Here is a 25,033-nt window from a genome sequence, read left to right on the forward strand (position 1 = left end):
ATCTAGGGGACCCTTTCATAGGCAAAATCACAGCCCGGTATCGCAATACGTCACCTAGGCTGAAGATGAATGGAACATTTTCATCACCTTTCATAATCACCAATGGGACAAGGCAGGGATGTCCTCTGTCCCCTCTCTTATACATCCTAGTGATGGAGCACCTGCTCTCATCAATTCGCCATAACCCCAATATTAGGTGGATTGAGGTGGCAGGCACAGAGTACAAGTGCTCTGCATTTGCTCATGATGTCCTAGTATATAGCACTCAATCACATATATCCATCCCTGCTGTTATGGCTGAAATAGATCACTTTGTTACATGGTCAAATTTTAAAATCAATGCAGCGAAGTCTGAGGCCCTCGATGTCTCCCTCCTCAAATCCATACAGGATTCCATCCAGTCCAACTTTCCCTTTGCCTGTCCCTCACAGGGTATCAAATACTTAGGAATTCCTATTCATAGAGACCTCTCCCGTCTATGTTATCTTAATTTTGGGCCCTTTATTGAACAACTCCATACAGACCACGGTTTGCAAGTTAGAACTGTAAGATTCACTACGTGAACCACTGGTGTTTTGTGGAAAAGCACATGCACACTGTGTTCCAAATTATTATGCAAAAAGTGTTTAGGAGTGATAAGGGAAGAATTTGTTTGTTTGTCAGTTAAACTCATTGATGGTGATGTGTGTCAGGGCTCTTTATATCACTGTAAGCAATTGCAGACACCTGTGCTAATTAGTTTGGCAGGGGTGTCCAATGAAAGGCAAGACTTCTTAAGAAGGCTGTCCCACATTATTAAGCAGCCTACATTTTCTGCCAAAATGGGAAAGAAAAAGGATGTGTCGGCTGCTGAGAAGCAACAAATTGTGGAGTGTTTAGGTCAAGGCATGACTACAATCAACATTGCCAAGACACTTCATCCTGATCATCGCATAATCAAGAAGTATGTAGCTGATTCACAGTACACATGTGTGCGTGCTGATAAGGGAAAATTGAGGACTCTTTCCTACAGGCAATTACGTCAGGTTAAAAGAGCAGCGGCAAAAAAGCCTCGTCATAGCAGCAGACAAGTTTTTGAAGCTGCTGGTGCCTCCAACGTCCCCCGAACAACAAGATGCAGGGTCCTTCAGAGGTTTGCAGCTGTGCGTAAGTTATCCTGTCGACCTCCTCTATCTAATGTACACAAGCAGAAAGGGCTACAGTGGGCCAAACAATACATGAAGACTGACTTCAAAACGGTTTTGTTCACCGATGAGTGCCGTGCAACGCTCGATGGTCCAGATGGATGGAGTGGAGGATGGCTGGTTGATGGACACCCCATGCAAACACGGCTACGGCGCCAACAAGGAGGAGGTGGAGTAATGTTTTGGGCTGGAATCATGGGGAGAGAGATTGTCGGCCCCTTTAGGATCCCTGAAGGGGTAAATATGAACTCCATAATGTATGTGGAGTTTCTCAAACAGCACTTCCTGCCATGGTTCAAGAAGAAGAACCGTGTATTCCGCAGCAAGATCATTTTCATGCATGATAATGCACCGTCTCATGCTGCACATAACACATCTGCATCTCTGGCTGATATGGGCATAAAAGGGGACAAACTTATGGTGTGACCCCCCATGCTCCCCTGACCTCAACCCCATTGAGAACCTCTGGAGCATCATCAAAAGGAGTGTCTATGATGGCAGGAGGCAGTTCACATCTAAGCAACAGCTCTGGGAGGGTATTCTGTCCTCATGCAAAACAATTGAAGCAGAAACCATTGAAAACCTGACAAATTCAATGGACGAGAGAGTTCAGAAGCTCCTTTCGAACAAGGGGTCCTATGTGCAAATGTAACATCACCTAGAATAAAGTTTTGAGCTGAAAACTGTTTGATTACAGTTTGTAATAACCGGCTAATGCTTATAATTTCAAAAATGACCATTTTTTTGCTCTTTATTAAAATGAAAAGGTTGATCGTAGAGTGTGGGGGATCTAACAGTGTGGCAACCCAGTAGTCAGGATTATTTCGAATTCTGACAATCTGAGGGTCATGTTGCAGGTAGTGCAGCAAGAAGGCACTCGTGTCTTGCGCATCTCGGAGCCCCAAAATTATTTTCCGGGCTAGATGCAGCAAAAAATTATTATTAATTTGAAAGCTGGTGGAGTTTAGTATAGATGGCCTAATAGAATCAGTACTGCAAACTGCTACAAGGCCCAAATTATTTTCCAGCCAAGATACAGATAAACATGATTAGTAATTTGAAAGCTTATAACGGTTGGTGAGGTGATTTTAACAAATCATCAAGCTTTTACTCTCCCCAGCATGACACAGGGGTAGAAAAGTCGTTTCGGATCCATGATTTGTTCATCTTTATGAACGTGAGTCTGTCTACATTATCAGTGGAGAGCCCCGTGCGCTTATCTGTCAGCACACCACCAGCAGCGCTGAACACACGTTCAGACAGAACGCTGGCTGCGGGGCATGACAAGATCTCCAAGGCGTAAGTGGCAAGCTCCGGCTATTTATCAAGATTGGAAGCCCAAAAAGAGCAAGGGTCCAGTGACACAGTCATGGCTTCAATGTTTACTTGGAGATACTCCTGTACCATCGTCTCTAGGCGTTGACTATGTCAGACTTCTTGTCTCCTGTTGCCTTGCAAAGGATGGGCTAAAAAAGTGGTGAAATGATTCCGCAAAATTGATGTTCCCAGCAGATACTGTGTTTATGTTAAGTTTTGAGTGCTGAACACTCGACGGTCCCACGGTTGGCAAGTTGGAACTGTGAGACTCACTACGTGCACCACTAGTGTTTTGTGGAAAAGCACATGTAAGATTCTGAAACAGTCTCTGCTGATACTCCAGCATGCGTGCATCTCTTTCTATGGCAGGAATAATTTCTGCAAATTTACTTTTGTACCGGGGATCTAAGAGTGTGGCAACCCAGTAGTCAGGATTATTTCTAATTCTCACAATTCGAGGGTCATGTTGCAGGTAGTGCAGCAAGAAGGCACTCATGTGTCTTGCGCATCCAGGAGCACCAAGTCCCTGTTGTGTTGGTGGCGAGGTAACAATCATGCTTCCTTCCTCTGCCCTCTCCCCCCCAACCTCGCACAACAGAAATGTGATCAAGGTCTCCCTTATCTGATGAGTCTTCCATCAGTTCGTCCTCCACTCCTGCACCTTCCTCACTAGTTTGGCTGCTACCATGCGCCCTGGTAAAACCATCTCCCCCACCCTCACATGCCTGCCGCCTTGGTGCTGCCGACCATCTGGACCTTGCAGATGTTAGCCCTTCCTCATGCAACTCCTCCTCCTCTACTTCCTCCACCTCCTCTTCTGCCACCACCTGACTCTGAATTCTGTTTAACATGTGCTCCAGCATGTAAATCACCAGAATAGTCATGCTGATAATGGCATCGTCAGCACTAAACATCTTCTTCGCCATTTCAAAACTGTGCAGAAGGGTGCATAGGTCCCTGATCTGAGACCACTCCTCCAGCGTGATTTGCCCCACCTCTGGATCTCGTTGGCCCAGGCTATACGTCAGAACGTATTGCACCAGGGCTTGTCGGTGCTGCCACAGTCGCTGCAACATGTGCAGAGTTGAATTCCACCGGGTAGGCACATCGCATTTTAGCCGGTGAAGTGGCAGGCCCAACGACTTCTGTAGAGATGTAAGTCGCTGAGCTGCGGGATGCGAATGGCGGAAGCGAGCACACAGCGACCGTGCCCTCTGCAGAAGGCCATCTAGTCCGGGATAGTGGGCTAAAAGTTGCTCGACAACCAGGTTCAACATGTGAGCCATACAAGGCACGTGTGTGACATTGCCTCGGCAAAGGGCCGCACCCAGGTTTGCAGCATTGTCGCACACGACTTTCCCTGGTTTCAGGTCCAGTGGAGACAACCATTCATGAAATTGGTTCTCCAGAGCTGACCACAACTCCTCAGCTGTATGACTCACATTTCCCAGACATTTCAAAGTAAAAACCGCCTGATGACGTTGAGCCCTGCTGCCAGCATAGTAAGGAGGTGTGCAGGATCCCTTCTGCGCAGTTAGAAAGCTTGTGGAATGACCAGACAGGCTTTGGGTGCAGGTGGAGGACCGAGAGGAGGTTGAGGAGGCAGAAGCAGTGGAGGAACTTCGAGATAAAGAGGATTGACGCACAACTCATGGGGACGGCAAGACTTGGACAGCAGCCCCTTGTCCTGCTGTCACCATAGTTACCCAGAGCCCAGTCAGCGACATGTAACGCCCCTGTCCCTGCCTACTCGTCCAAGTGTCTATGGTGAAATGCACCCTGTCACACACACAGTTTCTCAAAGAAGCGGTGATGTTGTGTGCGACATGCTGGTGGAGGAGCGCTGGCACACCTTTCTTTGAGAAGTAGTGCCGACTGGGCATCTGGTACTGGGTCACTGCGACAGACATAAGGTCTCGAAAATCCTCTGTGTCCACCAGGCGGAAAGGCAGCATTTCTGTAGCCAAAAGCTTGCAGATGGTGAAATTCAACCTCTTAGCTTTCTCATGGCTAGGAGGAAATGGTCTTTTACTTGTCCACATCTGAGGGACCGAGGGCTGGCTGTTGTGCTTAGACGAGGTTGAGAAGGGTGTCCCCGGCAAACTGCCAGTCCGTGAGGAAGATGCAGGTGGACATGTTAGGTTGCCTTGATCCAAAGGTGGTGCTATCGATGTCGGACAGCGCTGAACACCAGCTGGTGTTTCCACCTCCAAAGAAAATGATGACCTGCCAATCACGCTGGCTGTTGCAGGTAAAGAGGTGGCAGGTCTGCGTCCCAAAACAGGTGTGACTGCTGTCCCCCCAGTCACAGAGGATGAAGAGGCCACGGATGCACAAGATGTGGCAGACGGCGGTTGGCCCGGCCGGCTAGGCCGCATTGTAGCACAGTGAGCTTCCCACTGCAATTTATGCTTCATATCCATGTGCCGGTTCATGCATGAAGTGCTCAAACTATGTATTTTTTGGCCTCTACTTAGCTTTTGCTGACAAATGTTACAGATAACACAAGTTGGGTCATCCTCATCGATCTGAAAAAATGCCCAGGCTATGCAAGGCTTAGCACCCATGCGACCTGAAGAGCCACCACGACTTGTGGTCAGAGGCAGAGTTGTGTTTGAGGATGCAGTTGTTGACGTGCTTCCAGTACTACGTCTGTCCAGGAAGGCGCAACCTGACCTCGTCGTCACTAGCATCCTCCTCCACCTCCTCTGCTGACCTCATCGACTGGCTAACTGTGGGTTGACAGTAAGTGGGATCTCCAACCTCATCATCATCACCCTGTGTGTTATCACACCCGTCGTCCTCAGAGCCAACCTCTTCCTGCCCTGACAAAAAACTAAAGTTGTCGCTCCAATCAGGTATACGAGTCTCATCATCATCTTCCTCATTGTCTCCACCAACAGGAGTTACAGTTTGGGAACGAGGGTCTACATTATGGTCAGAACCTTCTGCCTCTGGTCCTGGACCCGACTCAAAGATTCTGGGCATCAGTGCAGATCATTTCCTCGTCTGGATTCACAGAAGCTCTGGAGCCGACCCCTGATTCCCAGGCTATAGTATGAGTAAACAGCTCTGCAGACTCCACCATCTGTGTTACCCCATACTAAGACGGGCAGCTGGAGACTTGGGAGCTGTGAGGAAGCAAGTGCGATTGGGGTGACACCTCTGAGGACTGGAGTATTTGTGATGTTGAAGTTGAGGTGGAGGAGAGCCCACTTAAAGGAGCACTTGATATCCGTTGAAGCACATGCTGTTTTTGTGCCTCATCTGGAATTTGTAGCGATTGGCATGGCCGTAAGAAAGGGATCTTCTCACATTGTCCGCTAAAAGAAGTAGACATCTTAGTTTGGCTGGAAGATGGTCTTTCTTCAGCAGATGTTACTGTTGCTTTAACACCTACCCCATGGATACAACCTTTCTTTCCCTTCCCAACCTGCCTATTCCCCTTTCCACAAGCAGCAGGCCTTTTTCCACTCATTTTGGTGGTTAACTAATTGACAACTCTGGAGTTGTTTGCACAAAACCAATGAATGGGAACCGAGCAGAGCTGAGTGGCCAAACTGTGGTATTAGCCCAAAAGTATTGGCTGGGTTAGATGCAGAAAAAAATTATTTTGAATTTCCAACCTGGTGTAGGCAAGTATAGATGGACTAATAGAATGATGCTATGCCCAAAAGGTTTTCCTTCACTAGGTGCAGTAAAAAAATTTGCATTCTATACACAGGTGGTGTAGCTTGCAACACAGATAGTGGAGTAGCCTGACTAACACACTGCAAGAGGCCAAAAAGGATTTGCTTTGCTAGATTTAGCCAAATGCTGTGAAAAAAACTTGCACAGCACTAGTACAGACCTGCCTGGCAAAAAGTGATAGGAACTGATGTAACCTAGTCCTCAAAAGGACTGCAATCACAACTATTCCCTACTCCCAAGCTATCTGTAGATTTGTGCGAAAATTGGCTTGAAATTAACACAAAGTATAGTGCACACAGCAACAGCAGTGCAGTCTAACACGCAGCTGCAGCAGTGAGAAAATGGTGGTGACGGGGAAAATGGCTGGGTCTTATAGGGCAAGGACATGTGACATACACTGCCAATGACACATGCCCTTGCTTGTGTGAAAAAAAGCAGTTCGCTCCGTGTGTGCGCTGCTGATAGGCTGACAGATTGCACCTCCCTACTGTAAATGCGGGAAAGAGAAAAAAAAATGGAGATCTTCATTATTTATGCAGAGATCCATCCCCTGCCCCTCCCCCCACCCCGCTGTACACTCAAACTGCGTATTAACATTAATTTTCAGCATTACTGAGAAAAAATCCAGTTATGATTTTGGTGCACGAACAGTTATCGAACATAACCTCGAACAGCCGAATTTTTCTCAAATTGTTCGTGTTCGCCGAACGGCTCGAACACCGCCCAAAACAGCTCGAAGTTGAGATTGGCGAACAGTTCGAGTCGAACACCGCTCCTCTCTACTGAAAAGGAGTCAGCCAAGTCCTTGTGGCATAGCTGTGGCCTGGCCATACACTATTTGGCTAGCAGCCATCTCTCCCAACATACAGATGAGTTCTCATGTGTTCTGTGGGGAGGAGGGTAATCGCCTGCCTCTAAGCAATTTGTGCCTAGAGAACAAGGAGCGGGTATTTGAACTGAACATTTGTTAGGGCAGCTAGATTAGCCAGATATTAGCCCACTTTAATCAAACAGAAAACAATGGGACTTGTAATTGTGGTGCCCCTGATGGTTCAGTCACCACAGAGATAGTGCACCTCACCCAGAGGTGTGGAGTCTCCTTCTCTCAGGTGAGGAGGGAGTGCTGCCCAGAACCCCAACACCCGCATTCAACACTACACTGCTCCAGGCCGGCTGGAGGGGCAACATGCATGAGCGCAACTGCTGAGCCCTGTCCCAGGCTGGAGTAGGGGGAACCCAGAGGTAGGGGGAACCAGTAGTGGGTGTGGGTGGAGGAAGTAGTTTAAGGGAGCACTATAGTAGTAGGTATATAAAGGGGAGCCATTTTAGGGTGGCAGGAGAGTTCGGTAGAGGAGTCAGTGGAGAACAGTCAGGGATCAGAGTCTCTTTAGGAGCTCTGCTCCACAAGCAGGGCCCAGTGCTAGAGGCCCAGGAGGGGAGCAGAAGAGTAGGCTCCGATCTAAGGAAGGGATCCTAGGGGGTACGGCGAGTGCAGGACGGCACCCGTATGCCCCGCATCTGTCAGAAGACAGGGATCGTAAGCCGCAGGAAGGGGACGGACCCCTGGTCCAGCCGTGTAACTCCAGGTCTTGGCTGGGAGGCTTCTGGCTTATATAGTCAGTTGCTGAAGCCTCATTCTAATCCCCGTGAGGGACAAGCAGGTCCGGGAACTCCAACGTACAGGAGGGGCTTCAGAGCACCCAAATGGGATTGAGAGTGGGAAGCACAGGGCAGGAGGGAGACAGACCCAGTGTGAAGACTGTCTAGCTAGGAACACAGAAAGTGGAGTTCTGTCAGGTGCTCCTAATCTACCTGAGGAAGTGCTGAACCCCTGTCTGGTGAACGCAGCGCGACGTGGGGAGGCTGACAACTGTACAGTGCACCAATGGAACTGTCATAAGACCTGTGAGAAAAGACTCGGATGACTGCATCGCACTGCCTCAGTCCATTCTTTATCTGCGCCATCTTTCCCTCCCTGCACTACAACGCCCAGTGCAACTTTCACTGCCTTACACTGCCCAGGAGCAAGCTCTACCTGTGGAGAGCCACACCATCCCTGCTGCCGTAACATCAGCTCCAGAGGACTGCTCCGCAGCGGCAGCTCCCTTTGGCTGCATTCCACAGGTGGCGTCACAAACACTTTCCCCAGATCCTCCAATATCTTCCCCTTTTTACTGACCGCCCTGGGTCACGGACCGGGCCAGCCACGGTGATATCCCCTATACCGGCATCCATAGGCCCAGCTGCCAGGGGGCGCGTCAGCTCTGGAGTCATGAACAAGATAAGTGACCAACCCGTTATCGGTGGGTGAAGTGTGCCTAAAGAACTGTGTAATGATACTGATGTGGTGCCCGCCCCAGAAGAACGGGTGCCATTATGTGCGTGATCAAAGACAACAGTATGGAACCTCCCATCGTGGGCCGGGTCCCAGAATGGCGCCAAAAGCCCTTCCTGGAGCAGCTGCTCAGCCCGGAACCTCCACCCCAGGGCACTGAAGTCAGGAACCTTCTGCTGGGTTCCCTCAGGTGCCGGAGGTGGAGGCTCCGCGAGTGGGTGTACGGCGCGCCGGGCTTCGATTGGTCCACCCGGTTTGAGGACCAGCAGCCGTGCACGCTAGTGTTGATCGAGCACTAAAATGCTCGGGTGCTCAAATCTCGGGCCGAGCTCGCCGTGATACTCGGGTGCTCGACCCGAGCAACGAGCCCAATGTTAGTCTATGGGAGACCTGAGCATTTTTGGCATGGCACTCCCGGCCGTCTTTTAAAAGCCTAACAAGTGCCCAAAACGATAGTGACAGTGCTCAAATGACATGGGGACAGCATGGGGATCGCTCCAGGAAGCATTTCTGATGCCAAGGTCACTGATGTCAACAACGTGGTCAGAGGTATTAAGCCACTTTTAAGGGCTCACAATAAAACATTCAAAAATGAAACAAACTGCTTTCCTGTGAAATATGTTAAGGAACTTCTTTTCCAGGGTAAAGACTTGTGTATAAGGTAAAATAAATAACCCCCCCAAAAAAATACTCCTCCACACCTTGGGCTATGTTAACAAGTAGCATTTTTTAGACGTTTTTGCACTTTTGTATTGCTTTCAACCTTGACAAATGCATTCACCGGGAAATGTCATTTTAACATTTTACAACCTTATCTGACCATGTGCTGTGTGACACATGCATACAGTGCTGAAAATACATGGGAACAGCATGGGGAATACCCCTGGAAGCATCTCTGACACCCAGGTCACTGCCTAAAAGTGTGCCCATCAGAAATGATCCTTGCCGCGTCAGAAGATGCAGACTTGCAACTATCCCCGTGCAAGTTCTTGTCCCAGGGTATTGTTCAATTGTACCTCCCCCATTCCTTGCAATGCAAGCGCAAGTATGCAGCCTGCCACCCACCCACCCCCAGGCTGAAATACCATACTGCTTGCTTGCTTTCACTTGAAATTGGGCCTTTTAGGCATATGGAGGCGAAATCTGGCCACCACGTCATGGCTGCGTTGGCGGCCTGGAATCCATACTCAGTCCCCAGCCGCCAGGTAGCCGGGCATCCACACTGGGTCCCCAGCCGCCCCGCGGCCGGGTGTCCACACACGGTCCCCAGCCGCCTGGGGGCAGCCGGGTGTCCATAAACGTTCCCCAGCCGCCCCTATTTCTCCTGTCAACTTCCCCCCACACACTTTTCTTAGCCCAGCCTGCTTTAGGGCAGCATTGGACGAGACCACCAGAGAACCAGACTCCTCTGGTAGGCCCTGGCTTCTCCATCAGGGGAGTTGAGAGTGCCAAGGTGAGGAGCATGATGATGATGAAAGTTAGCATCTGCTTTGTTTTCTTGGAATGCAAGCATAAGTGTGCAGCCTGCCACCCACCCACCCCCAGGCTGCAATGCCATACTGCTAGCTTGCACTTGAAATGGGGCCTTTTAGTTTGGAGGAGGCCAAAGCTGGCCACTACCTCATGGCTGCTTCGGCAGCGAGGTATTCAAACTCAGTCCCCAGCCGCCCCTATTTGTCCCTCTGTGCCTTATACATAAGATTAAGCGCGTATACCAAAACATTACCTGTGCCCTCCCCAGTGCATTTAGTGGGAAGGACAGCCTATTCCGCTGTAGTGTGTGCATGCCAAACCCCTGTTCATGGTACATGCGAAGATGCCTCCCACCCTGCACCTGTCGTTGCAGACTTGCAACTATACCCGTTCAAGTCCTTGTCCCAGGGTAGTGTTCAATTGTACCTCTCCCATTCCTTGCAATGCAAGCGCAAGTATGCAGCCTGCCACCCACCCACCCCCAGGCTGCAATACCATACTGCTTGCTTGCATAAACAGTCCCCAGCCGCCCCTATTTCTCCTGTCAACTTCCCCCCACACACTTTTCTTAGCCCGGCTTGCTTTAGGGCAGCATTGGACGAGACCACCAGAGAACCAGACTCCTCTGGTGGGCCCTGGCTTCTCCATCAGGGGAGTTGAGAGTGCCAAGGTGAGGACCATGATGATGATGATACAAGTTAGCATCTGCTTTGTTTTCTTGGAATGCAAGCGCATGTATGTAGTAGCGGCTAGGCCTGAGGTGGTCAGCGTTTTGGCGCATATCCTACCTCCTCCGAGGATTTCTGGATGTTTTCCTGCTACTATCAGTTCTATGACTCCCATTAAAACAAAGCTTCAGGTGAAAAATGATGGATGAGGTAGTGGCAAAGGAGAAGGAGGAACAGGGACCATTCACATCAATATCAGGCCAGTCAACCACATATGTCTTGTAGGATATGTTTCTGTAACAAAAAGGAGCAGTTCGGCTACACAGTTATAGGGCATACAGTGAGTGCAATGCCTACCAAAAATTTTGAGGCACTCCAATGCCCCTTGGAAATGACATGGAGGTCAGAGGGCCTTAACTAAACAGTTTTTTCCATTTATACCAACTGGGTCTCCTGTACACTGTTAGCCTAAGCAGTGAATGGAAGGCTTTCCAAAAATTATGAGGAACTTGCAATGCCCCTTACAAGAGCCATGCAGCACAGCATATTACAAACATAAGTCCCATTATTGGGGAGTGGGTCTCCCATAGTATTTGCTTATGCCTTCCAAGCAAAAGCTGACAAAAATAAGGACGGAGGAACTTTCAATAATGGCAACACGGACCACGGTCACCCTGGTGGCATAGTGGTGGTGGAGGCTGAGGATAAGGAGAAGAACATAAAACAGCCGAAATGAGGAAGCGTATACCCATGTGTGGGTGTGAAGTGGTGCATGGGAATACACCTCCCGAAATAACACCGTGGATTTGACTTTATGTTACTCTGCTGTCATTTGGTGGTGATGAGAAGTCTGGCCCAATCTAGCCCTTGTTCATTTTGATAAGGGTCAGCTTGTCAGCATTGTCAGTTGACAGGAGAGTGTGCTCATCAGTTATAATTCCCCCAGCGGCACTAAAAACAAGCTCCAATAACATGCTAGCGGCAGGGCAGGCCAGGACCTCCAAGGCGTACAGAGCGAGTTCATTCCAAGTGTCCAGCTTGGATACCCAATAATTAAAAGGCACGAAGGACGCTGGTACGGTCGGCAAGGTACTCCCTCACCATCTTTTGAAACTTTCCACTCCTTGTGAGAGTACCCCACGCCTCAGGGTCTGAGAAAACTGTCCCAGAACGTTGACAGTGTTCCCCTGCCTCTACTAGATTGGAGTTGCCTCTCTCTCGCTTGTACGCTTTGGTTGGTCAACGAACTGTGACCTCTGCCGCTAGCGTGTTCAGATGGGAATTTTTTTTTTAACAGTTCTGCAGCAAGGGCCTTCTGGTACAGGCCCATTTTTGTAGACCTCTCCACCTCAGAAATAAGACAGTGAAAGTTCTCCTTGTAGCGGGGGTCTACAAGTGTCACCAACCAGTAATGACTGTCACCCAACATTTTGACAACGCGAGGGTCACAGTTAAGGCAGCGCAACATAAAGTCAGCCATGCGTGCTAGACTGGTAATGGGCAAGATTTCCTTGTCCTCACCAAGATGACGACGGACCATGCTCTCCTCCTCCCCCCTGTCCTCAGGCCACCCACGCTGAACCGACGGTATAACACTTGTACAGGTACTACCATCTACAGCACTTGATAGCAGCTCCTGTTCCTCCTCTCCCTCTGTCCCCCAATGCACGTTGGGATGAGATGAGGCTGGGCTGTGTGTAATCGCCCACTACGGCTTCTTGATCCATCTCATCATACTCTGGCTGCAATGCCTCCTCTTTAATTCTCTGCAGAGAGCGTTGCAAAAGACAGACAAGTGGGATGCTGACAATAATGATGGCGTCATCGCCACTCACCATCTTGGTGGCCTCCTCAAAGTTTGTCAGGATGGTACATATGTCAGACATCCAGGTCCACTCCTGAGGTCTTATGTGTGGAGTAGGACCTGAACATCGACGGCCTTGTTGTATCTGGTACACCACAACTGCTCTCTTCTGCTCACAAATCCTTTGCAACATGTGGAGGGTAGAGTTCCAACGTGTGGGGACATCACACACCAGTCGGTGTGCTGGAAGCTGCAAACGCTGCTGCAACACAGCAAGGGCGGCGGAAGCTGTAGCAGACTTGCGAAAATGAGCTGACAGGCGGCGTACTTTCACGAGCAGATCTGGCAACTCTGGGTATGATTTAAGAAACCGCTGAACCACGAGGTTAAGCACATGAGCCAGGCATGGTACGTGTGTGATCTCACCTCAGAGCCGCCACCAGGTTACGGCCATTGTCACACACGACCATGCCGGGATGTAGGTTCAGCAGTCTCAGCCACAGATCTGCCTGCTCTTTCACAGCTGTCCACAACTCACAAGCAGTGTGAGGTTTATCACCTGAGCTTATGAGTTTCAGCACAGCCTGTTGCCACTTGGCGGAGGCAGTACTGCAGTGCTTCCAGCTTGTAACTGATGTGGTGATATCTGAGATGGAGATGGAGGCTGAACAGAAGGAGGAGATGGAGACGGAGGCTGAACAGGAGGAGGAGATGGAGACGGAGGCTGAACAGGAGGAGGAGATGGAGACGGAGACAGAGGCTGAACAGGAGGAGGAGACGGAGACGGAGGCTGAACAGGAGGAGGAGACGGAGACGGAGGCTGAACAGGAGGAGGAGACGGAGACGGAGGCTGAACAGGAGGAGGAGACGGAGACGGAGGCTGAACAGGAGGAGGAGACGGAGACGGAGGCTGAACAGGAGGAGGAGACGGAGACGGAGGCTGAACAGGAGGAGGAGACGGAGACGGAGGCTGAACAGGAGGAGGAGACGGAGACGGAGGCTGAACAGGAGGAGGAGACGGAGACGGAGGCTGAACAGGAGGAGGAGACGGAGACGGAGGCTGAACAGGAGGAGGAGACGGAGACGGAGGCTGAACAGGAGGAGGAGACGGAGACGGAGGCTGAACAGGAGGAGGAGACGGAGACGGAGGCTGAACAGGAGGAGGAGACGGAGACGGAGGCTGAACAGGAGGAGGAGACGGAGACGGAGGCTGAACAGGAGGAGGAGACGGAGGCTGAACAGGAGGAGGAGACGGAGGCTGAACAGGAGGAGGAGACGGAGGCTGAACAGGAGGAGGAGACGGAGGCTGAACAGGAGGAGGAGACGGAGACGGAGGAGGAGGCTGAACAGGAGGAGGAGATGGAGGAGGCTGAACAGGAGGAGGAGATGGAGATGGAGGAGGAGGCTGAACAGGAGGAGGAGATGGAGGAGGAGATGGAGGCTGAACAGGAGGAGGAGATGGAGATGGAGGAGGAGGAGGAGGAGGCTGAACAGGAGGAGGAGATGGAGATGGAGGAGGAGGAGGAGGCTGAACAGGAGGAGGAGATGGAGATGGAAGAGGAGGAGATGGAGGAGGAGGCTGAACAGGAGGAGGAGATGGAGATGGAGGAGGAGGAGGAGATGGAGGAGGAGATGGAGGAGGAGGCTGAACAGGAGGAGGAGGAGGAGATGGAGATGGAGGAGATGGAGGAGGAGGAGATGGAGATGGAGGAGGAGATGGAGGCGGAGATGGAGGAGGAGGAGGAGGAGCTATACACTATGGGGGCAACTATGACTGACATAGGGCCCGCAATCCTCGGTGTGGGGAGGATGTGTTCCGTCCCAAGGTCCGACTGGGTCCCGGCTTCCACTATGTTTACCCAGTGTGCCGTCAGAGAGATGTACTGTCCCTGGCCACAAGCACTTGTTCATGTGTCTGTTGTCAGGTGGACTCTCCCAGTAACTGCATTGTTGAGGGCACGGCAGATGCTTTGGGACACGCGCTTGTGTAGTGCGGGGATGGCACACCGGGCAAAATAGTGTCGGCTGGGGACCGAGTACCGAGGGACGGCCACCGCCATAAGATTGCGGAAGGATTCCGTCTCCACCAGCCTAAAAGGCAGCATTTCCAACGCAAGCAGTCGTGAAATGTGCGAATTTAGGACTGTGGCCTGTGGGGCGTTAGCTGCGAATTTCTGCTTTCGTTCAAAGGTCTGGGATATGGACAACTGAACGCTGCGGTGGGACGTGGACGTGGATGCTGTTTCTTGAGAAACTGCCATAACAAGTGAAGACTGAGAGGAGGGGGAATCTTTACATGCAGTATGGACAAGGGATTGCCTTGCACACACAACAGGGGGTTCTATTGCACGCACAACAGTAGAAGAAGCAGTGGTGACACCCGCTGACACTGGTCGTGGACCCTGGGTTTCGCCCCACAAAGTCGGGTGCTTTGCTGCCATGTGCCTGATCATGCTGGTGGTGGTCAGGCTGGTAGTTTTGTCACCCCTGCTGATGCTGGCATGGCAGGTGGAACATATGACCTTTTTGGGGCTATCAGCAGAGTCTTTAAAAAAATTCCAGACTCTGGAAGACCTACCGCTTGTACTGGCAACGTCCCTCGTGTTGGTGTTACGGGGAACGGTTGCCCGCCTTCTGTCTGCGGCCACCACACTGCTTCTTCCTGCCTGTTGAGGTACTCTGCCTCCCTCCCCCTGTGTGCTGCTGGCCTCACTCTGCATGTCCTCCTGCCACGTTGGGTCAGTTACTAGATCATCCACCACCTCCTCCTCTTCCACTTGCGCACCACGATGCTCCTCCTCACTTCCTGGCAATTGTGTCTCGCCATCGCCCACCTCTTGTGACAAATTGGCAGCGTCGACTTCCTCTGGCCGTGGCTGTTCAAATATTTGGGCATCGCTACATGGGATCTCCTCTTCCACCACAAGCTTATCAGGCGAGGGGCACAAATATGGAAATGGACCAGTGAACAGCTCTTCAGAGTGTCCAAGTGTGGGATCAATTGCTGTCTGACGACACTCAGCATGGTGGGAGGAAGGAGCATCAGGGTGAGGAGGAGTATGCGGTCGAGACTCACGGCTACTAAGAGCTGACTGTGTGGAAGACAGAGCGGAGGTGGTGGTGCCCATGTAACTGGAAGTATTATCTGCTATCCAATTAATAACCTGTGCACACTGATCAGTTCTCAATACTGGTGTTGTTCTGTGCTTCCCTAATAATTCGGTCAAGAAGTGGGAGCGAGAAGATGTGGCGTTAGTTGTGGCACGTTTTCACCTTGGCCACGGCCCCGTCCTCTGCACAAACCATCACCAGAACGTCCAGTTCTACGTCCCTTGCCACGCGCCTTGCCCATTGTAAAGGAAGTAAAATAGCTTACACTCACACCATCAATGGAAAAAGGGTAATAAAAAGTAGATTAGATCCGTGGAAGAGGAAAACCACAGTTCTATTTATCTGGCCTACACCCGACTCTTTTAAACAATCTGAACAATCAGGGAGAAACTATTACTGTTTTTCTTTACGTAAAAACTACTAAAACCTGAATAATAGAGATTTTTTACCGTGGGATGGCAAAACCACAGTTATTGTTTACTGGGGTATACCAGACTTTTTTAAATAGATATAATTGCGGCTGAACAGTGAGCGACACACTCAAACCATGTTTTTTTTTAGATACAAATGGGCCAAAGTGGATAATACAGAGGTTTGAACCGTGGAAGTGCAAAACACTTCTGTTTCTCTAGCCTACACCTGACTATTTTCAACAGATATATTTGTGTCTGAAAAATCAGACACGCTTTTTTTTTTGGGGGGGGGGGGGGGGGGGACAAAAGGTTAATAAGATGGGTATTTGTACAGTGTGAAGGAGGGAAAAAAAAAAAAAGGATTTTTCCTGTCCCCTGAGACCTGGAGCTAAGTCCAGCAATTTCAGCAACAGGAGCACACAGGACTGTAATGCAGCGTTTGCTGGTATAACCACTGCGTCTCCTATACAGCCAGCCTGCCTGCCTGGTATCTGGGATGGATATTAGTCCTGAGAAGGACTGTTTGTTTGATCTGGCAGCCTTTACAGACCCTACACTAACTATTTCGCAGTTTATATCTCTCCCTAAATCAGCAGCGCTGTCTCTGCACTGTCTGATCCGGAGCGACTGTGTCCAAGATGGCGGCGCCCGGTTTTAAATACTCGAGGTGACGCTGTGCGGCCAACCAATCACTGTAATGCCCACAAACAACATGGCTGCGGCATTACAGTGACTGGCTGGCAATCCCTGCATGTTCATTGGCTCTGTAAAGAGCGCCAAACATACAGGGCGGAGACCCGAGCTCCCGCCCGAGTAACCCGGAAATGCTCGGTGCTCGCCGAACATCCTGAGTAGTGAGATGCTCGGGCGAGTACTGAGCAGTGTCGAGCATGCTCGCTCAACACTAAAAATGACCTCTTGAACAAATTGAAGTTTAATAACAATAGGACAAATTTCATCAGAATTTCTTCCTTTGTTTTTATATTATAAAATACTCATCTGAAGACTTAATAATACAGATACATCGATACAATCAGACACACTGATACAATCAGAATAAAAGTCATCCCAATGTCTATTATGGACATATTGATACGATCAAATGAAATGAACTTTGAGGAAATAGACGTCCGCAAGCGTTTGCTGGTGCGGAAGCAGTGACATAGCCAGATGGCATTTGTCACGATGAAAGGAAGTTCTGCATCGATGTAAGTGTAGGTGGGACGAGGTAGCACATGAAACAGGCAGATCTGTCTGTAAACCAAACAAATGACAAACTACGAACAAACACTATTAACAACTCATATCGCAACAAACTCGTAGAGACTACATTATAAGATGCAATGCAATATACCAGTCTCCTTCCCTAGATATAAAAGACATATTAATACTGTGAGATCGCAGTGCAGCCAAGACATCTCTGTGAGAAAAAGATCCTACTGGAAGAATGAGACGAGTCCCTGCATGATTATATGATCGGAACATGATACGCCTGCAACGCACCCGAGTCACTCGATTGGATGACAGAAGGGGGGGCGCACAAGAGGGGGCACCAACTTCCCTATAAAGTCACGCTGGTTTAGCCGCCAGACGCTGCCGGCAACCCTGCCAATAAGTTTATTACAAAACTATCGTACTATCAAACCAAAAAAGATCATAGACTGTGAGCCCCTGATGACCATGAGAGTCTCATAAGAATGATGAAACGCGTAGGGCTGAGCATTTCTATAGAAAGTCCTACAAGAGATGATTAGCCAGGCTACCTCAATATAAAGCTCCTAGATCAGGAGAAACAAGCACCGCACCGGTATATGACGGCAGCACTATAAAGCCGTTCTGAAGAGAATAGCACAGGACATGGTAAAATGAATATTATTAATGCCATTATCAGACTGCAGACTCACAATGAGGAGAAATGAGATGGCATGATTTCTAATAGCCAGAGGCCAAATTGAAAAGGGAGTTATACATATAAATAAAGAGATACCCCTAGGAATTTTGACTAATCCCTGGCCTCCCAACAAGACAATATATATAAATGGTTAGCCGGTGAGATAAATTAAAACCATTCACAATAGTCCTATGTTTAGGATAATTTTAGGAAATTTGTGACGGATTTTGGACACTTAAAATCTTTTTAAAATATTGAATAAAGGTTATTTTTTATATTTTACTCCCATTGGATTTGACTGTGAAATACTGCAGAATTATCTTGGAGCATATTTATACTACACTGCTCAAAAAAATAAAGGAGACACTCAAATAACACCTCCTAGATCTGAATGAATGAAATATTCTCATTGAATACTTAGTTCTGTACAAAGTTGAATGTGCTGACAACAAAATCACACAAAAATCATCAATGGAAATCAAATTTATTAACCAATAGAGGCCTGGATATGGAGTCACCCCCAAAATTAAAGTGGAAAAACACACTACAGGCTGATCCAACTTTGATGTAATGTCCTTAAAACAAGTCAAAATGAGGCTCAGTATTGTGTGTGGCCTCCACGTGCCTGTATGACCTCCCTACAACGCCTGGGCATGCTACTGATGAGGTTGCGGATGGTCTCCTGTGGGATCTACTCCCAGACCTGGACTAAAGCATCCTCCAACTCCTGGACAGTCTGTGGTGCAACGTGACGTTGGTGGATGGAGCCAGACATGATGTCCCAGATGTGCTCAATCTGATTCCGGTCTGGGGAATGAGCGGGCCAGTCCATAGCTTCAATGCCTTCATCTTGCAGGAACTGCTGACACTCCAGCCACATGAGGTCTGGCATTGTCCTGCATTAGGTTTCACCCAGGGCACCAGCATAAGGTCTCACAAGGGGTCTGAGGATCTCATCTCGGTACCTAACGGCGGTCAGGCTACCTCTGGCGAGCACATGGAGGGCTGGTAGGTCCTTTCACAAGCATTTTGGTCATACTATCACTTCTGGTCGGCCTGGGCTCGCGTCATTGTCGTGCACCAGCTGTGCCAAGGCCTGCATTTTGTCATGGAAGCGTAAGACATTCAATGACTGACACTCCAGGGGAGGCCAAGTCCCCTTCCCAGACCTCCTTCACCAGAGCCAGGCGCCCCGCGCACGCCAGTCGTACAGGAGCTCAAAAGGGAGAACCCCGTTGAGGCCCGTGGAACCTCCCGGTAGGCAAGGAGCAGGTGTGGGAGGTACCGCACCCAGTCGTGCCCCTAGGAGTCAACCAACATCTTAAGCATCTGCTTCAGAGTGCCAGTTCGCACAGGCCATTGGTCTGTGGGTGGTATGAGCTGGTCACCAGATTTTGCACCTGTATTTGCTTACAGAGGGTCTCCATCAGCTGCGACATGAACTGGGTTCCCCGGTCGGTGAGCATTTCCTGGGGAAAACACACTCGGGAGAACATCTTCAGTAAGGCGATAGCCACCTTGTCTGCCCGAATGGATGACAAGGCTACCGCTTCCGGGTACCGGGTGGCATAGTCTACTACCATCAGTATGAAGCGTTTCCTTGAGCTGCTGGGAGTGGCCATCGGGCCAGCCAAATCCACAGCCACCCTCCTGAAAGGCTCTTCGATGATGGGCAGAGTTACCAGTGGGGCTTTGGGCCACCGCCCCACCTTCCCCACCCTCTGACAGGTGTAACACGAACGGCAGTAGACAGTTACCTCAGCCCCCAACCTTGGCCATTAGAAATGCTGGGCTAGCCTGGCCTTGGTCTTATGGATCCCTAGATGTCCAGCCATCGGAATTTCGTGTGCCATCTGCAACAAACTCCACCCTGAACGGATAGGGTACCACTAACTGTCGATCCCTGGGCCACGCCTCCGGTGAGCCTCGCTGGACTGCTACCCGGTATAGCCATCCTTGGTCCCAGACCACCCACTGGAGGACCGAGTTCGAGGGAGGCTGTGCCGCCCGCTCCTCACGAGGCTTCAGGCTGTCAGTCTCTAGCGCCACCTGAAACCCCTGACTGGACATGGCCAGAATAGACAAACCTGCCACGTCTCCTGGCCTCCGTCTGACCCGGCAGCCACTTGGTCGGAAGGGGAGAAGCCGTCGGACTCCCGAGGGGCCACTAGGGCCCGGGTGCCGCCACTGCAAGCAACAGTGGCTACGGCCGCTGAGACCACGGGTAGCGCCCGTTTCTCCTCTGCTTCTGACCAAGCATCTGGTCTAAAAAGGACTACCCTGGCCCTCTAACATCCTGGTTGTGGAGGAACCCTACCATGCAGCCTTACCTGGGAGCCCTATCTCTCCTGGAACTGCCCCGCCCTCCATGGCATGCTCCCCCTCTGCAGCTGTTTGCCCCTTGTCTGCCCCCTCTGCAACAACCTCACAGGACAAATTTCTCCAGCCTGCCGTATGGCCACATTCTGAGGCCTCATCACAGCTGACTTGATTGATCTCGTCCCCCATGGGGAGAGAGGTGTTAGGGGCTCAGGGTGGTAGTTGTGGTGAGGGGCTGCTGTGTTCCCACACTCTCGCTCCCTGATAAAGACACATGTCCCAATTCTCCTGTGCTCTGTATGTGGTGTGTAACACTCACGTTTTGGTCGCAGATCTCTGCTGTCTTCGGTTCTTCCACCTCAGGAACCACCGCACACACATTAGGGAACTTCCACTCCATTTTATAAAAAAGAACTTTACTTGAACGTTTGAATACAACTTCATACAGCATGCAGAATTGATCACATACACCTTGGCGATGGACAGCGCCGGCTTGATGCCTCCAATCCCGGAGCCGGCGAAAGTTTTATCAGGTATCAAATCCTAGGGTGACACCAGTTCGGGCCGCACAAGGGTCATCTCAGCACCGGTGTCTCACAGTCCCATTGCTCTGGCGTGGCCTATGGTAACAGTCTGAAAGTTGTCAAGGGACCTCCCACCACCCCCACTCACACACAAAACAGTGGACAGATTCTGGGACGAGGATCAACTGCTCTCATTAGGGCCCACATGTGATCGACCCAGCAGTCTGCAGGACACCACTGCATACTCTGGAGCTTCTTCCGGTATGACTCAGGAGTCAAGTTGTACTGCCAGACCAGAGCCTGCTTGAAGTCCTCATAGCTCAGGGTGGTCTCACTGTGCAAGTACCCAAAGATTTCCAGGGCCTTACCCCTAAGCTGAGGGGTTAGGAACCGGACCCACTGTTCCTCAGGCACATGGCACTGATGGCAGTTTTTTTCAAATGCCAGCAAGAAAGTGTCCAAGCCCCCTCCTTTGTGCAGAAGGGAGAAGTCATTCGTCCATAGCTTCGGGACTCGGATCTCAGGGGACTTGCGACTGGCTGGGGCCTGCAGTTGGAGCTGGAACACATCTTTCTGGTGCTCGTGCTCCCGCTGACGTTCTGCCATGAGGGTCTCATAGGTGGCCCTGTCTCCAACCTGGAGACTCGCTAGGGAAACTTGTATGAGGGGGTCAGGTGGTGGGTAGCCCACTGCGGGACCGACCACTGGTGAATCTCTCTCTCTGGGGGGACTAAGTTGGACTCCCCTTCTCTTAGAGTAACGTGGTCTTCCACCTCCTCAACACCATATGGTGCATTGGCCATCTCCTTGGTTTTGGCCCTGGTGCCACTGGCCATCCTTGCACTCTATGGTCAGTGACACCGAACTGCCACCTGATGCACCCACACACACCTTACAGTATTTGCACTCGGACTGTCTAGTGCTGAGCTGATCTTAAGTGTCTGAGTATGCGTTACACACACACACTATTATCTTGATCCCACCGCTTGCCACCAATGCACAGAAATTGGCAGCAGGAGGGACCCCACAGAATCCTACCACTGTCGGAACTGATGAATCCACACCCCACCACCTGCCTGACGTCACAATTACGTGAGACGGAGCACGTGGTACGGATCTGTCATTTGCACCATCGTGACATTCCGCACCCCCTCGAGGACGTGTAAGGTCAGATTGGTACAGTTCTACACAGACAATGGGACCTCTGCTTATAAAATATATAATTCCCGGCATGACTATATTCTCAACTACAGCTGGAACTTTTATGCTGAAAGGGGCCCTGCCCACACATTCCCCTGTCATGACTTCACTGTGGGCTTGGCACCACTTCATGGTTTTATTAAGATCTCTAACTTCCACAATAACTCCTCGCTGGTTGATCGCATTAGTTTCCATGTAATATCACATTTCTTATTACAAATTTACCTTTCTTTAGAGACTAGACATGACATATCTTCGGTTGGTCATTCCTGCCTTCTTGCATCATAGCGCACCCGTACTGTTCTCAGATAAGGAAAAATATGTATATTGTTCCTTAGCTAACCCTGCCACTAAAAATATGTATCCTATCACAATCAGCGTTATAGAAACTCTGATATTCCATATTTCATTTCAGTGCCTACCAGACTGCAGCTTGAATACATGTGCAAATGGAGATGAGCTAAGCTTCAAAGGAATTCTAGGAGCTGTATCCTTTTCACCCAGGTGTCAATTCATCACTCCTGTCTCCATTTTATATGGTGATTAGCCTGAACACTTGGTGGATCCCGCTATTTGCATATGGGCAATTGGGAAGAGTGTAAGCTCTTGCTCCTTTGACAAATGGTAGATAGGGGAGGAGGGAAGAGTGAGTGGGATTTCGGAGGGGGAGAAAGAGATTCTCAATATTTCTATGACCGTGACATTTCCCATTCTCTTGGGATCTCGAAAATCTAGATTATGAATAACTAGGACATGCTATAATTCAATACAGAGTTATGGGAATACTGTATCTGACACAAAGGGCATGCTGCATGGCTGGGGTCCAAAGGGGGTCTTGCTGTGGCAGCTTCTTGGCTGAGAGCTGCTGTGAGACATTTGTCACTCGCTGCCTCTCTGCCCCCTCCCTTCTTAGCTGCAGAAGTGTCCAGTTACAACTGTATGCTGTAGACCTCTATAATCCCGCCAAACAGGGCACAATGATTGACATGGGGTTACATTTTCAATATTCTTCTCAAGGCAAAATCACATTAAAAAAAGATGGCATCACTTGCTAACTTCTGTGATCAACCAGTTATAGATTTCATAAAACCATGATGGACAGAGATGAGCCCACGTGAGGTCATCACAGGGGAGTGTGTGGGCAGGGCCACCCCTTCAGCATAAAAGATCCAGCTGAATATGGGTCTATACTCATGCCGTGAGATACATATTTGTAAGCACTGGTCCTGCTCCATAACAGTCCATTGGAGCACCTCTCCTCCAGGTAAATTGAATAGTCTCTGATCTGTCTAGGAAGTTCTTCCATTAATACCTTTTATTTTGTGTAACTGTATATGTATTGTACTGTCTCTCTTTGTAAAATCCTTTGTATATTTTTTCATAAACCCTGCCTCCTTTTGGATTAAATATAAAATGTATTAGTCCTGTTTCTTCTGTTCTGTAATCGTTCCTCCCCCGAAGCCATACGCTACCAGAAAGCAGGAGTCCGATCAGGCCTGTATTTAGAACTGATCGGTGGTGGCAGTGAATACTATTAATTGGGTTATCGTGAAGCTGGCAATGATCGTATGGGGGCATATACACATTCAATGCGTTGAAATTCGGAGGCGTGTACGCCATACGCTCACGGCTTGCTTGCCGGTAACTACATAGTGAGTAATCAGGATAGTCTGTGTGTGCAAATCCCTGACAAATTGGTGGCAGCGGTGGGATATTGTAAGATCTCGCCGATGCCTTCCCCCATAGTTCACTATCCAGCTACATCTAATTTTCCTACTTGTCAACTGGGCATTCTGCATATGGGCTGCTTAGATTGCCCTCTTTTGTCCTATTGCAAAAGAGGAGGTGAGAGGGGTGAAGGAATGCTCCTTTACTAGTGGCTTCAGAAATTGCAATATTTTCTATGACATGGTGCAATACCACATTATTATGCTATATAGTGAAAATACCAGTTTCCTTCAAAGCTCTGATTCAGATCAGTTCAAATATAGTCGAGACAGGGACCTTCAGCATGCCACCAGCTTTCATTTTAACTCATCGGCCTCATCCCAGAGCGCAAATGGGAGCCAGCGGCATTTAAATGGTTAACAGCTGCGGCCGAAACGAAGCTCTGACTGCGACTGTTAGAGATAAAATGTCAGCTATATAGAAAGGGTTGTCCACTACTCAAACAGCTCTCAATCACAATATTTCCTACATATAAAACAGCTATAATCACCTTTTGTGCTGTTGCTGTTCTACCCAAGTCTGCGCTTAGTCTCCCAGGACTCGAGTGACCTCATATCACGCAGTCAGTAGCCATTTCACTCTCACTTCCTTCAGACAAAAGGGACACCCTAAAGAAGTGTAATCTGCTGCTGCTCTCTGGCTGTCAGTTCTGTTCAAAGGATGAGAGTGATGCAGTTGTAGCGCCCAGAGGGTTCGGTTGCTACAGGGGTATTGCACCTTAACCAGAGGTGTGATATTCCACTCCCAGGTAAGGATGGAGTATGGACCAAGGCTCAGTTAGCTGCATACACACACACTCCTCATTTCCGGGGGACAGTTCGCAGATGCTCCCATTTATTGCAGGCACAACTGACTATGTCCCTGGCTGGAGTGGGGAGGGGGGAGAGAACCCGGTGATGCAGGAGCAGAAGGGGACGGTTTCTGGAGCATAGGAAGGAGCTCATTGGTTGCAGGTCACCTGAGCTCAGACACAGTGAAGCAGATAAAAGGTGGGGGCCTTAGGAGTGAGTGTTCAGTCGGTTAGTTCAGAGAGGGAAGAAGTTCAGCCAGAGAGGGCTGACAGGGAGCTGAGGCTCAGCTTGGGCTCAGCTCCACGAGGCAGGCCTAGAGAAGAGGCCGGGGCCAGGAAGGAGAAGAGGAGGAGGAGAAGGAAGGAAGAAAGGTGGAGAGAAAGAGGAGTAGAAAGGCTCCAGAAACAAGAAGGCAGAAGGGACCCTGAGAGAGAGAACTACATAACCGGACACTGGGATCCGAGGCTGTCAGGGTTGCAAGCCCGGCAGCAGATAACCTACCTGCGAGGGATTTTAGATCCCTGGGCCTGAGAAGCCTGGAGGCTCCGCCACACAGAGGGACTGGTACAGCACAGAGAAGCAACA

Source organism: Phyllobates terribilis, unplaced genomic scaffold, assembly GCF_046119375.1.
Source record: "Phyllobates terribilis strain yellow unplaced genomic scaffold, ASM4611937v1 Scaffold_14__1_contigs__length_39327217, whole genome shotgun sequence".
Classification (NCBI taxonomy): Eukaryota; Metazoa; Chordata; class Amphibia; order Anura; family Dendrobatidae; genus Phyllobates; species Phyllobates terribilis.